At 37.0% G+C, this 14005-nt stretch overlaps 1 protein-coding gene across 1 annotated transcript in view; it reads right to left on the bottom strand.

Moving 5' to 3' along the window:
- ELF1 (E74 like ETS transcription factor 1) overlaps positions 1 to 13767 on the bottom strand; it is a 92736-nt gene extending 78969 nt beyond the window's left edge. Inside the window, 1 exon segment of the mRNA XM_078147631.1 lies at positions 13656 to 13767. The gene's annotated coding sequence lies outside the window, so the exon portion shown is untranslated.
- Positions 13768 to 14005: the final 238 nt, after the last annotated feature.

Genomic DNA, 14005 nt, shown 5'->3' with positions numbered 1-14005 from the left:
AATATATTAGAAGAGCTGGATGACATGTCAGAAGAAAAAAAAGTCAGCAATATCTACAGATGAGGTGGCAACCAAATAGTTTCCCAATATTTAGGTATGTCAGAATAGAGCACAGCTTGTCTACATTCTAAGCCACATACTCCCTTCTATATAAAACCACCTTTCTTGAATCAGAAAGTAATACTTGGCATTTGGGGGAAGGAGGAGAAGAGGTAAGGAGACCGGGTCTCCCATGGTCACCCATGCTGGAAGTGCTACACATGGATCCAATTCCGCTGCTGATCATCAGGGAAGCTTCAGTCCATCTTGGGCCAATTTGCCCCTCCTTAGGCAGCCTCTGGTGGCCCCCCCCAGCCCCCCAATCACTATATTAATGGCAGACATATTGCTGCTTTAGCCCTACTGCAGGTCAGAACTCCAGAGCTCCATGTATCCATCAGCCTTAGCCTTCTCATCAGTGAGGACCACACCAGGATGATACTTAGCATTTAAAGAGCTGGTGTTAAGATTTTTAAATATCTTCAGTCCATTTTATCAGGATAAGGTTTTTATTAATTCAAAAACTTTTCTTTAAGCCCCAACATGTGAAATTTTCTGCCTCCCCATCCCACACTAGAGAAGGCCACCATTTGACATATATTTATAAATATGTAAAAACCACACTACAACATCCAACATACGAAATTTTAAAATATTTTCTACTCTGGCAATTTAAAGATATTTCACAAAAACAGGCAATAAAAGCAAAACATAAAGGTTTTTATAAAGTGATACTGAAAAACTAGTCTCCCTTACAGAAACTCAAGAACAACAATAGCTTTGTGCATCTGTGCGTCTGTTACCCCAATGGTGGTTTAACTGACAGGAAGCAGAAAGGAAGACAGAGCACACAAATGTCAAGTATTTCCTGCCCTCTCTACTACATCTTTGGATCTACTACATCACAGTCATCAGTTCATGCTGAGAGAGTCAGAAACAAAATATCACCACTTAATTAAATTAAGAAAAAATTATTTCCACCTTGGAGACCAAATTCAATACGAAAAAGAAACTTTATATCACATGCAGAAAAACTATGAAAACCACAACTACAAAATGAAGTTAACTATTCAAACTCTTAAAACCTTGTTAGGTCAATAGATAGATACTTCTGTAATGCAGATACCTATAGATCAAAGAACAGCCCTCCCAAACTTCAAACATTTATCAAGAGGTAGCTATCTCAAAGGTCAAAAATGTTCTTTTCAAATTGAATACAAATTGAGGATTATCTGGTCTACCACTTTAGTTTAGGGACTATTTTTATAATAATTCTCTTTAAATTCACTAGCCAATAAGCATTTCCAATTATCTGTGAGACATCTTCCACTCATGCATGCTGAATCACCAACTATGCAAATGAATTTCACTCAAGAATTTACTCAAATTTAATCACTATTTAAAATTTAAACCACAAATTAAATGCTACCTTTCTGCCTCTCCCTTCCCTATCTCTCTAGTAATCACATGGACCCTAGGAATGTTTTACAACTCATTATGGTCTTTAATTTAGTTGTCACAAGATTTCTTTTTTCTTCTTTTATCAAACCCTGTCAATCTTCTCCATCCTCGGACAAATTTAATAAAGGCCTTTTGCCCTTTTAACACCTATTTACCTAGCTCCGAGCATAACATTATGTCCAGTATAGGCTAAAAGATATCATAAATATTAATAATTAAATGGCCTGAAATAGCTAACCTTTGTCATAAAAGATTAACCTATTCAAATGATTCTTAAAATGTAAATATAAATCTAATATGGAAATAAATCCCATGCTATATTAATTGAAATACATTAGTCAATTCTCCCTTCTTTCCAGAGAATGCTAGTTCTCTTATTAACTGGTGGTATGTGGGAGTTGGGGAGTTTTTTAGATGATTACCTTCCTGTAGTTACTATCTCTAACATTTTATACCATCACAATGGTGAGAAAAGTACCACAGCAGTTATAAAAAAAAAATTATTGACTATTTGAATAATTAGCCAAATGTGGGAACAAAGTAGCATTTGGCTATTATGTTCTAGGAGGAGAACAGGAGGCATGATGCTTCCTTCCTATCAAACTCAGTTAAACCTCATTCTAATAAAAAGGAATGCAGAGTAACTTCCCGTTTATATGAGCTGGATCTTGATACGTTGACTGGTTGTGCTAAATTTTTCCTCCTTTCTCTTTACTTCTATATTACAAGTAAGGAGTATTTATCTAACATTTTTTGTGTCATGAGCTGGTTCCTGAAGCCTATGGACCCCTTCCTCAAGTCAAGTCAACAAGTACTTATTAAGTGCTTGCTACGGGGGTGGGGAACCATCTGCCTTGAGGTCACCTGTGGTCTTCTAGGTCCTTGGGGGCAGCCTTTTGACTGAGTCCAAGTTTTACAGAACAAATCCTTTTATTAAGGGGATTTGTTTTGTGAAGTCTGGATTCAGTCAAAGGACTGAACTTGAGAGCCTCAAAGCTGCAGGTTCTCCACCCTTGGTTCCAGGCCCTATGATAAGTGCTGAATGTCCCTTCTCAGAGTAGAGTTCATAAAATACATAAAATCAAAAAGGAAACCAGTTATATTGAGACAGTTATCAAAATATTTTAAAAAGTTAACCTCTGTCATAAAGGCTGGCTCTCTGGAAAAGGGGAAGGTATAGATATAGGACAAACTGGAGGTAACATAAAAACAAAAGGAAATAATAAAAAAAATTTTTAAGAAACTAAAGTTAGACAAATCTCTCTCACAAAATGGAGGCCAAGTCACTGACAGTTTTCTTCCTCCTATCTCAACTTTCCTTTCTTCAGCTGCACATTTCACTAAAGGTCTGTAGGTAATCACACTGCAAGAAGCACTTTCATTTTCTTCGAGAAACAATAACTGAACAAATCAACATGCAATTTCTTAATATAACAAATATGTGTATAACCATTTGATCCAACAATATTACTTTACTGATGCTCTTAAATAACTGACTAGGCTACTTGCACATAGAGGGTAATAGAAACATTACCTTACCTCATTAACTTACTTCATACAGCCCTGAAGCAATCAACATTTATATACAGTAATTTTAAGTTTTCTATATTCTACTAGTTTAAGCAATCAGAGATTAGAATACATAATGTGTTTTTCCCCAAATTTAGCCAATATTTACTAAGCACCTACTACACACTCTATATACGCCATTATTTCAGCTTTGGCATCTTACTTTTCCCTGCAATATTAAAATATAGCTTTGGTTTTTCAACTTCCTTTTTAATAGCTAATAATAATAATTTTCTTGCATTTCTTCAGACTTTGTATAAAGGTCATCCAAACAATTGCAATGTCAAGTCATTTTTCCTTGGCCTAAAGCTTTTTAATTAACTTTTAATTTTGACTATTTCGGTTCACAAAACTATTGTTTTTCAGCACTCAAAATATAATCAATAGAAACCCCTAAGGTCTGCTTTCAATTTACAAGAGAACATGATAAACTTAATGAATAAGGCAACCAATTAAATCCCTTTATCTTTTGAGATAAATTTTTAGAAATGCATAGAATCAATATATGACCAAGTTAAAACTAATTGATATTTACAGACAAGGCTAATTAGGAATTTCTGATTGAAATCTCATCAAAGGTAGCCTAGAGGTCATGCACATTCCTGAATTCACTGGCAAAATCAAAAAGAAAAACATTACTGGAAATCTAACAAAAGGCAATCGATATAAATGTATGTACTGCCTTTCCAATAGTTAACTTACTCAGATTCTCCAAAAGCAGAGAACAAACGGAAAAAAAGCAAACCCAAAATCTCACAATTGTACTTGTATACTAATCAGATCTGAAAAGGACCTCAGAGATTGGGTAGGTTCAGGCCTCCTTCACCTGAATAAGCTTGAAACCAAAATATGTGAAAGTACTTACCCAAAATCTCTCTCTCTCTCTCTCTCTCTCTCTCTCTCTCTCTCTCTCTCTCTCTCTCTCTCTCTCTCTCTCACACACACACACACACACACACACACACACACACACACACTAACAGAGCTAGGTCTAGAACCTACAACTTCAAACTCCTAGCTCCCAAAGCTACTGTAATCTCCCTCATGTAAGGAAGATGATACAAACCCCATAATTTTTCTATCGGGTGGAACAACAAAATAACTCACATTTATGTTGTGCTTCAAAGTTCACAAAAACCTCGTGGGGTAGGTAGTGCGAGTATTATTATTCTGATTTTAAAGCTGAGAAAACTGAGACAAAGAAGCTAAATAACTATCCATGATCACAAATGCTAATACATGTCTCAAGCAAAATTTGTGCTCAAAGCTCAGGGTTCTACTCATTTACTTGGCCACAGTGATGCTGCCCTTGCTCTCAAGGGGCTTATAATCTAATTAGAGAAACCACTAGTGCAAGCAATAATCATTTGCAACATAAGGTAAGTGTATATATATGACAGTACATCAGGCAACATAAAGTATCAAATTTGAAAATTCTTTTGAATAGTTTTAAAATAGGAATAATGTCTTAACTGATAAGGTAGATGAGGATAATATCTATATGCTTCTAAACAAATAGCAGCTCTTTGAAAATTACACACACACACACAGAGCATTTCCTAATCTTTCATAATGCCACCATAATAATGTCTTACACACAATATTTAACAAGTAAATAAGTTTAGAAAATTATTTTCCCTACCCAAAAAAAGTGCTAAATGAAAAAGGACTCAGAATTATGTCTAAAGTAAATTTAGCAGACACGATGGTACACAAAGAATAAACCTAAGAATATACTGCAATACTCTTTGCTGAGTGTTGATAATAAAGGGTCAGCTGAGAAGACTGAAATCCTGTAACTTCACACAAAAACAAAAAATCCAGCAAAGGCTTCCCTCCCCTACCTCCTTAACCTCAAGTCTAGATTTGAACACATGAGCATAATTAGACTCATTCAACTTGACCTTTTCCATATTGTCAGGAACTCTAATTTTAAAATACAGAAAACAAAAAAAAAACCCACCACTGGTTTTGGTAACTGAGTGCTTGCTGCTTAAATGTGAATAACTCTAAATTGATGAGAGCATCAGATTTCTAGTCCTATTCAAACTTCAGTATTCCTAGTCTACTAGACCAAACTACCCAGAGATAATCTTGTTTCAAGGAGAGGATCAAATTGACTATGTGGCTATATTTAACCTTTATTTGCTAAAAGGCAAAACTAGAAATGCAGTTTATTTGTTGGGATATTTTTTAATGCCATTAAATGCTATGCCCGTACCACATTTGCAAACAACTGCTTGGAGAGACTCCAAGTAAAAAAGAGATCACAAAAGAAATGTTTGCCACTTGTAAAGCAAAAATGCCAGGAAAAATAAATACTATTATGCCCAAATTATATCCTCAACTTTTTATTACTAATCATTTTTATTAAATGATCAATGTTTTTCAAAATTGTGGTTCACTGTTAAGGGGTAAGGGAAGAATATTTGAGAATTTCTTTTTAGTAATTAATCAAGCTACAAAGTATACCGTTTCTTCCTAACTGAAGCAGATTATAAAAGCGACAGCTCCCAAACCAACTACGAGGAAAAAAAAATGTAAAATGCACACATCTATTTTAAAACCACTACCACACTAAGTCGACAACATATCTTAGCAAAAAAGTCTTTTTCTTAAAACTATTGTTAAGATGATGAGTGGGCTCCCTGGTCTTCTATTAGGAAAACATGAACAGGGATCAGTAGGCTTGGAGAAGTTGAGTCTAAATTTCTAGAAGGAAATCCAAATGAGATCAGATACATTTAACTCAAGATCAAGGCTTTTTAAGTATTTGTTGTTGTATTTGCTGTTCTGGAGTTTTCTTGGCAAAGATACTAGAACGGTTTGCCATTTCCTTCTCCAGCTTTTTTTATACTAAGGAATTTTACATTTTACAGATGAGGAAACTAAGGCTAAGTGATTTACCCCAGTTACACAAGTAGTAAGTGCCTGAAGCCAAATTTGAATTAAGGATTTCCTGCCTCCAGGCCCAGTGCTCTATCTATCCACTTTGCCACCTAGCAGCCTTTAAGGGTGGGTATTCAAAATTCAAATGGTCTAACAGCCTCGACAAAAGAACAGAGAACAGGAAGTAGGCTTCCGAAGACCAGTGTTTAGTTTAAAAAAAAAATTTCCACAAGAAGACAAAGAAGTTATAATAAAAAAGAATATTGGACAAGAAAGTCAGGAGTCCTGGAATTCTAGCTGTAGTGCTGCTACTATGACAGAACTAGTCAATTAATTCCTTAATGCTTCCATTTACTCATCAGTAAATGAAGGGCATGATTTCTCTAAGATCCCTCCAAATTAATTATTTAATTTTTTTGTTTGGCATTAAGCTTGTACACCCCTTTAGAACAAAATCCTTATCCAGAAATAGCAAACACCTTTATCTGTTTCTTAAGGGAGACTTCTAATGGGAAAAAACCCCAATTCAGCTAGATAAAATGCTTAAATTTTAATTCATCCTAATTTATATATTGACTTCCTTACTCAAAGTAGGCTGAATCAATACACTTTAAATCAATTACTTTTTGATCACTAAAAGATTAAGCTGAAAACATTACTCCTAAGACCCATGGATAAGAAATATAGAGCCTAGAAGGGACACCTCAAAAGGCATCATGCCCAACCCCTTCATTTTACAGATAAGGAAACTGAGGGTCAGGGAGGTTGACCTGTCCAAGGCAATATAAGCAATGGCAAGGGATAGGATTTGAACCCAGGTCCTCTGACTACAGTGATAAAGAGCACAATAGTTTTCTTTTTCCTGTATTGCCTCCCAAGACCTATCAATCAGTCAATAGACAAACATTTATTAACTGCCCACAACGTGCCCAGAGTACATTAATATAACTAGAATAAATGAATGTCCCCCGTGCCTTGAATGCTCTCAGATCAAACTATACCTTCTGCACAAGGCCTTTGGCTCTAAAAGCGCCCTCCTCCTACTCACGGTAGCATCTTTGGTGTGCCCATGAGAAAGTAAACTTCTGGGCATTGTTTTCACTTTTCTCAGTATCCTGGACCCTTGAGTGTTGGCAGAGGGCCAGACTGGATCAAGTGCATAAAGCTTATGAATGGAGGGGAGTTTGGTGAGTCATTCCCTTTGTTAAACAACTATTTATGCAACTAGGGGAGAAGGAGGCTTTGCTCTCAAGCAGCTTACAGTCCGATGACTGTTGAGGGGGAGATGGAGAGAGATCCAGAAATAATTTCTCCCAAGGGACAATAAGGAGACATTTAAATAGGGTAGAGATAGGGGTGCAAAGGCAGGCTCAGAGGTGGCTTCGGAGAGCAAGGGTCAAGAATGGAGGAACTCACTCCGGACAGAGGATGTACACCATCAAAGTAAAAGGCATGGACAGGAAAGAAGGCAGAACCTGAAAGAGCAATTTGGTTAAGAGGCAGGACACAGAAAATTTACGCAGGCAAGGGGCACCAGCACCCAACTGATCACCTTGCTTCTCCAACTGCCCAACCCTTCATATTACTGCTGAAGCCAAGTACCATTTCCAGTCAAAAACCTTGGTTATTAACCATAAACTCCTGACTGGAAGAAGATATGAGTGCTTTGCAGTGTTCACATACGTGGACTTTGGAGACTATTTTAAATCAGATGTTTTTAATAGAATAGATGTTTCCAAAAAAAATTATTTTACACAAAACCAAAGACAAAATCAAACTAGTTATTCCCAAACTGCAGAAAACTGCTGTAAATTCAAAAACATATGCTCTGATATACTGGAAAGTTCAGCATTAAACCATACCAAAATATTACCTAATCACAAGTTTACAAGCACAGCCAACCATGTAACACAACTTAGCAATTCCCTGAGATCAGAATTAAAGTCACGTAAATTCCAAAGAACTAGAAACCTCTAAAACTTAAATGGACTGAGGGATGAAGAGTGAAGTAAAGCCGAATCAGGAAAATAATACAAAATGAAGCCAAATCTTGTTCGGCTGTAATGGCTAATCTTGGCCTGGAGAAGAGACAAGAAAATATATTTCCCTTCTTTCTTTGAAGAAGTGTGGAACTATAGATAAAGAACACTGCGTACTGTCAGACCTAGACATGTCACTTGATTTTACTTGTTTTTATCTGTTACAAGGGAAACTTATTGGGGTGACAGGTTTATTTGGAAAAAACTTGTGAAAACAAAGGTCACCAATAAAACCCCTTTTTTAAAAAGAGAAGAAAAAAATAAAAAATAAACTGAAGAAATAGGATTTGCAATTTTTTTTAAAGAATTTAAAGATCTAAGACAGAGGCAGCTAGGTAGCACAGTAGAGAAAAGTGCCAGACCTGACCTCAAATCCATTTTCAGACACTGCTATTTGGCCCTGAAAAGGTCATTTAACCTCTTTGCCTCAGTTTCCTCATCTGTAAATGGTGACAATAGCACCTACCCTTCCCAGGATTGCTTCAAGGATCAAATGAGATAATATTTGTAAAAACATTTAGCAAAGTTCCTGGCACATCATAGGGGCTACATAAATGTGTATTTCCTTTCCTCACCCTTCCCATGCTCTTGCACCTGTTTCCATTAACAGATGGAATTCTCATCTCATCTCCCCCTTCCTTGGCAAGGATAATAAGCCCTAACAAAAAATCTTTAATCAATTCAACAACAGATCTAGGACACTTTGTATCACTGATATTAAGTTGGGCCTATACAAATTAAAAAGTAAACATTTCAGATCTTTGTATTATGGGTACACCTTATTTAAGATGGGAATAACAGCTATATGGAGGATTCATTGGCCGACTGGCAAAGAACAGAGGAAAAAGTACAAGATGGGGAATCAGGAGACCTGAGTTCTAGGCTCAGCTCTGTTACTAATCAGCTTGCTGTGTGGCCTTGGCCAAGTTATTTCACTCCCCTGAGTTTCAATTTCTTCCTATTAGAAACGAGAGGACTGAACTAGATAATCTTCAAGGTCTGTTCCAGCTCTAAAATTCAAGAAATCTAATGCTAGTAAAAATGCAAAAAGATAAAAAATAAGTAAATGGTCACCAGAATGTACTTTGAACATACAACTATTATGCCAGGGCATGTGTCAGTGATATTAATGGGTCCAGGGCACTCTGGGCAGGAAAGTATCTTTACTGGTCAGCTCAGAAGGCCAATAACAAGTAGACTACCTATAAAACTTATCAGACAGGTCTTCCAAGACAAACAAAATGGAAAGAAAACAAAGACACCCACAAACAGCAAATTATGACCAACAAACTCTCATAATTTCCAAAAGATTACATCCAGGAATCATGACCTCAATTCAGAATCTCTTCTCCTTTTCTCCTCCCATTAACAACACAAGCAGCATAGGCTTCATGGGTTTTTGTTGACAACTAGGAATTTTATTGATCAAAAAAATCACTGTTGATCTAATGGCCAAGACTCAAAATAGATCTGTAATAGAGTCCACTTTTAATGGTATTTACTTATATCCATGCCAATAAGGGTAGAGATTACTCTTGTAATGGAAGCCCCCAGTTCAACCCCATTTGACTTAGATAACTGAAAAGCAGGAGTGGTTCAGAGACAGAGTCCCTACCTGTGGATCAGCCACAGATTCTTGGACAGTCAGGGACTGACTATTCCAATAACACACAACTGACAGGAACAACTGATACTGGCTTTCTACCAATGCAGTTTGTTGGCTCTCTTCCCGTTTCCCATTAAGTAAGGGCATAGCGTTCAGCATGGCTGTGAAAAGATACTGAACCAGTGAGGCATGCCAGATGTCCCAAACTACAAGAGCTATGGATTAGCATAAAAGCTATACAGATCATATTAGGGCATCAGTTGGGCAATGAAACTTTCCCTCTCCCATTCATATAACAAAAGGAATACAGCAAAAAAGGTGTACATTATCTAGCCAGCAGTGTTAAGGATTTCCCCAGCCTCTAAGGAATGCCTTAGGGCAGAATGGAGATTATTTTGTCTTGCAAAATCTAGTGACCTAAAAAGGGAAAGCGTTTGTCTAGGTAACACAGTGAACCAAGAACCTCCCTCCCCCAACACCCCTACCCCACCAAGACCCGAGTTCAAAAGTGGCTTACACTTAGTAGCTGTGTGACCCGGGGCAAGTCATTTAACCCTGTTTACCTCAGTTTTCTCATCTGTAAAATGAGGAGGTTGAACCAGATGGCCTCTGGGGTTTTTTGTAGTTTTGTAGCTCTATGATCCTAGGACCGTTCCAGTTACACCCCTAACACCAGTTGGCTAGCTGGGCGGCAAGTGCTTCAGGGTGTTATCTCTTATCGCCCTTTGAAATGCTAAACTAATTCATTCCTTTTCAACTATTCTTTATCCTTAACTTCCAGAGACTCAGTTTACCAAAGTGTGGAAATTCTCTGGGCTACAAGGGGCCATAGCAATGAAGACTAGAGAGCCAGCTTCTCTGAGGTTCACCAGCCTCTGTCCTCAGGCATATAAGGAAGCCAAGAACAATACAATTTAAAAAAAAATTAAACTGGAGAGGCAGTACAGAGTACCCAAGAATTCAATTTATGTAATTCTGAAAAGGATGGCCATCATGGCATAGAAGATGGTTAACCGGCTCCAGTCAAACAATCAATCAACCAACATTTACTAACTCTAACCTTGTGTAAAATACTGGGTTAGGCATTGGGAATACATAAGCAAAAAGAGTCCTTGCCCTCAAGGAGCTTACATTTACATTCTAACGAGGAGACATGTACATTAATAGGCGCATATAAGATACATACAGAGTATTTGGGAGGTAATTCAGAGGAAAAGGCATTCACAGCTGAGGGGGCAGCACAAGGCCTTCTGGCAAAAGATAGAATCAAAGTTAAGGCTTGAACAGGGATTCTAATAAGCTGATATGAGTTCAGCAAACATTCCAGATATGGGGCACAGTCAATGAATGCAAGGACATTGAGATGGAGATATAGAGCACTCCATTCAGAGTGAAGAGTTGCAAGTTGGCTGATAAGGCCGCTGCACCGCCGCAGCCGCCACCCCCCACCCCACCCCCACTCCCGCAAGGAGCAGAACAATCCTGGAAAGGTAGGAAAGGACAGACCTTTGAAAGTCAAAGTACACAATAACAGCCACAGTATGTGATGACTAACTTTGATAGACTCATCCCTTTTTAGCAATGCAAGAATCCAAGACAGCTCCAAAAGGCTATGATGGAAAATGCTGTACACACCCAGAAAAAGAACTATGGAGTCTGAATGCAGATCAAAGCATATTATTTGTGCTCTCTTTTTTTTCCCCGTTTGTTTCTTGTTTTTCATGGTTTCTCTCATTGGCTCCAATTCTTCCTTACAACGTGACTGATTTGTGAAAATACGTTTAAGTGGATGTTGAAAACTAAAAATAATTTTTTAAAAATGTTAAAAAAAAAAAAAGAGGAAAAGAAAGAAGTTGGTACCCTTCATAGTAAGAGAGAAGTTTACAAGTGGGGTGGGTTTGGAGGGAAATGAGTTCTATTTTAGACATGTTGCATTTGAGATGCATGCAGAACATGTGGAACACCACTTTCAAATGCCAACAGGCAGCTGATGATGCAGGATTGAGACTACAGCTAGTGATACAGATCTGGGAATCATCTGCATAAAAATATAAACTGAACTAAACTCATAATGAAATCACCAAGTAAGCGAATAGAGAAAAGAGAAGGCCCAGGACAGTGTGTTGAGGACACTCACATTTAGTGGGCATGAAGTAGATGAAGTTCCAGCAAAGGAAACCAAGAAGTGGTCAGGTAGGAGGAAACCCAAAAGAAAGTGGCATCACCAAAACCCAAAAAACAAAAAAGATACTCAAGAGCGCCAAATGAAGTAGAGGTCAAGAAAGATAAAGATTAGGGGGAAAGTACATTAGACTTGGAAATTAAGAGATCAGACTGATTTCTATATTTATATATAACATAGCATGTTGTACACTCACATCTAATATATTACATATTTTGTGTTTGTATGTAATTATGTTTCCTCCCTCCAAAAACCAAAACAAAACAAAACACCTCAATCTAGTTATTTTTTCCTTTCACATGGACCTTTACTGACTTTTTTCTCTTATAGGCTGGTGGCCCTCAAGCAAAAGAAGAGTTCCCTACCTAGGTACACAGGAAAGAATGAGAGAAGAAAGTATTTGCTTACTCAATGGCTATGCTGATAGTGTAAAAAAGGAGAAGGAACAAGCTACTGCTCCTCACAGGTCAACAGGCAAAAGGCACAGTGAATGACTTTCTCATAAAAATATCACAATACTGAGACCCACTAGCACTAACATTCCTTTCAAACAAGTAAAGAACAATAACTGGATGAATTTATAGACTCCCTTTCATCTGAAGGGCTCTCAGCACTCAGAAAGTAGGTAAATACTGTCACAATCAAATATGACATAGAAAAGTCTTATTACAAATGATTTTTAATTCATGGTTTAGAATTATAATTAGCTTAATTGAACTTATATTAGCTTTTTCTAGACTTATCTTTTTAATGAAATTTATTTTTTAAAAATTTCAGTAAAGATTTCTCACTATCTGAAAGTAAGAAGGTCTCCACAATCCACATCACTTATTTTTTTTTCTTTTCACGTGTGAAAATTGGCAAATTTTAATAACGGTTACTACACTGGTGAAAGGCCAACATATTTGACTCTTCCTGTGTATGGAAAATTGCAGTCTCAAATTAAGAATAAAATTATGGGATTTGGAATCACAAACACTATCAACACAGAACAAAAGCCGACTAAATAATAAAAATCATCCATTTCCAACAATTAATAACCTAATTTTAATCTTTTTTCCTTAAAGAAATGTCTCTCAAAAAACGTCTTTAATTGACCTCACGTAGAGCGGACATGAAAATGCTACCATTTCTCAGAAAACAACTGCTTGAAAATTAAAACAAATTTTAAATTAAAAAAAAAAGGTTGATGTGAATGTATAAGCAAAAAATCTCAAGTGTAGCTAAATCTAAAGTAGAGTTAAGTCAGCCACATCAGAGATAGATTGATCAGTTGTCTCTATACTCCAGACTGTAAAGTTAAATATCGTAAGATACCTATTACAAAAATCTATTACTAATTGCATAAGAATACTATGACCTATAATTAAAGATCCACTTGCTTCTGAGGAAAACAGGAAATTTACTATATGAAATTTGACTTAGAATGCTTTGGTTTTACAACAAAAATAAGCCCCAAAATATTACCTCTTCTTTTAAATTAATAGTTCTTTTCTCAAGTCATATTGACAATGATTTCCATGATATAAAATGTCCAAAGTCCTTTACCAGGAAAGCCTCAAACCTACTAGAAATAGTATTCTTTGTTTTTTGTTTTTCCCAGATAGTTAAGTAGAATCAAGCATGTGACTAACTGGATATATTACGAGAGAGAGAATATGAGAGAGAGAGAGAGAATATGAGAGAGAGAGAGAGAGAGAGAGAGAGAGAGAGAGAGAGAGAGAGAGAGAGAGAGAGAGAGAGAGAGAGAGAGAAGGGGTTGGGGGGTAATGAGCACACTCAGCCATGTTCTTCCACAGGTACAGCCTGTCTTAGCGTAGAATACTGTTGAGGCAACAACCACCAAAGGTCAAAACCAAAACACAGTTACCTTAAATAGGTTTCATCCCTCTTGATTTGATCCCAGGGGCTAGAAGATAAAAGAAATCCAGCAGTTTGGTACTGTTAAAATGGCTCCTGTAGATTGGGGAAGTGGTGTCTGTGCCTCAGCTTATGAGTCATACATGAAACTAAGTGTTTCTAAGGGAGGCACGCCCATGTTGCTGTGGGCCCAATTACTTTGCTAGGTCAAACATGCAAATCTGCAGGTAAAGGTTGGGGGAGGGGAGAGAAGGAAAGAGATAGGAGTGGGGGGGGAAAGCCACTCTTCAAGAAATGTAGCTAAACACAAAACAAAAATGGTCTAAATGTCTTATGAAAAACTGGAACATAAGTTAAGTG

Source organism: Phascolarctos cinereus, unplaced genomic scaffold (assembly GCF_003287225.1).
Source record: "Phascolarctos cinereus isolate Bilbo 61053 unplaced genomic scaffold, phaCin_HiC Scaffold_7;HRSCAF=346, whole genome shotgun sequence".
Lineage (NCBI taxonomy): Eukaryota > Metazoa > Chordata > Mammalia > Diprotodontia > Phascolarctidae > Phascolarctos > Phascolarctos cinereus.
Note: the sequence above shows the minus strand (reverse complement) of the source record. Positions and strands in the feature narration are given on the sequence as shown.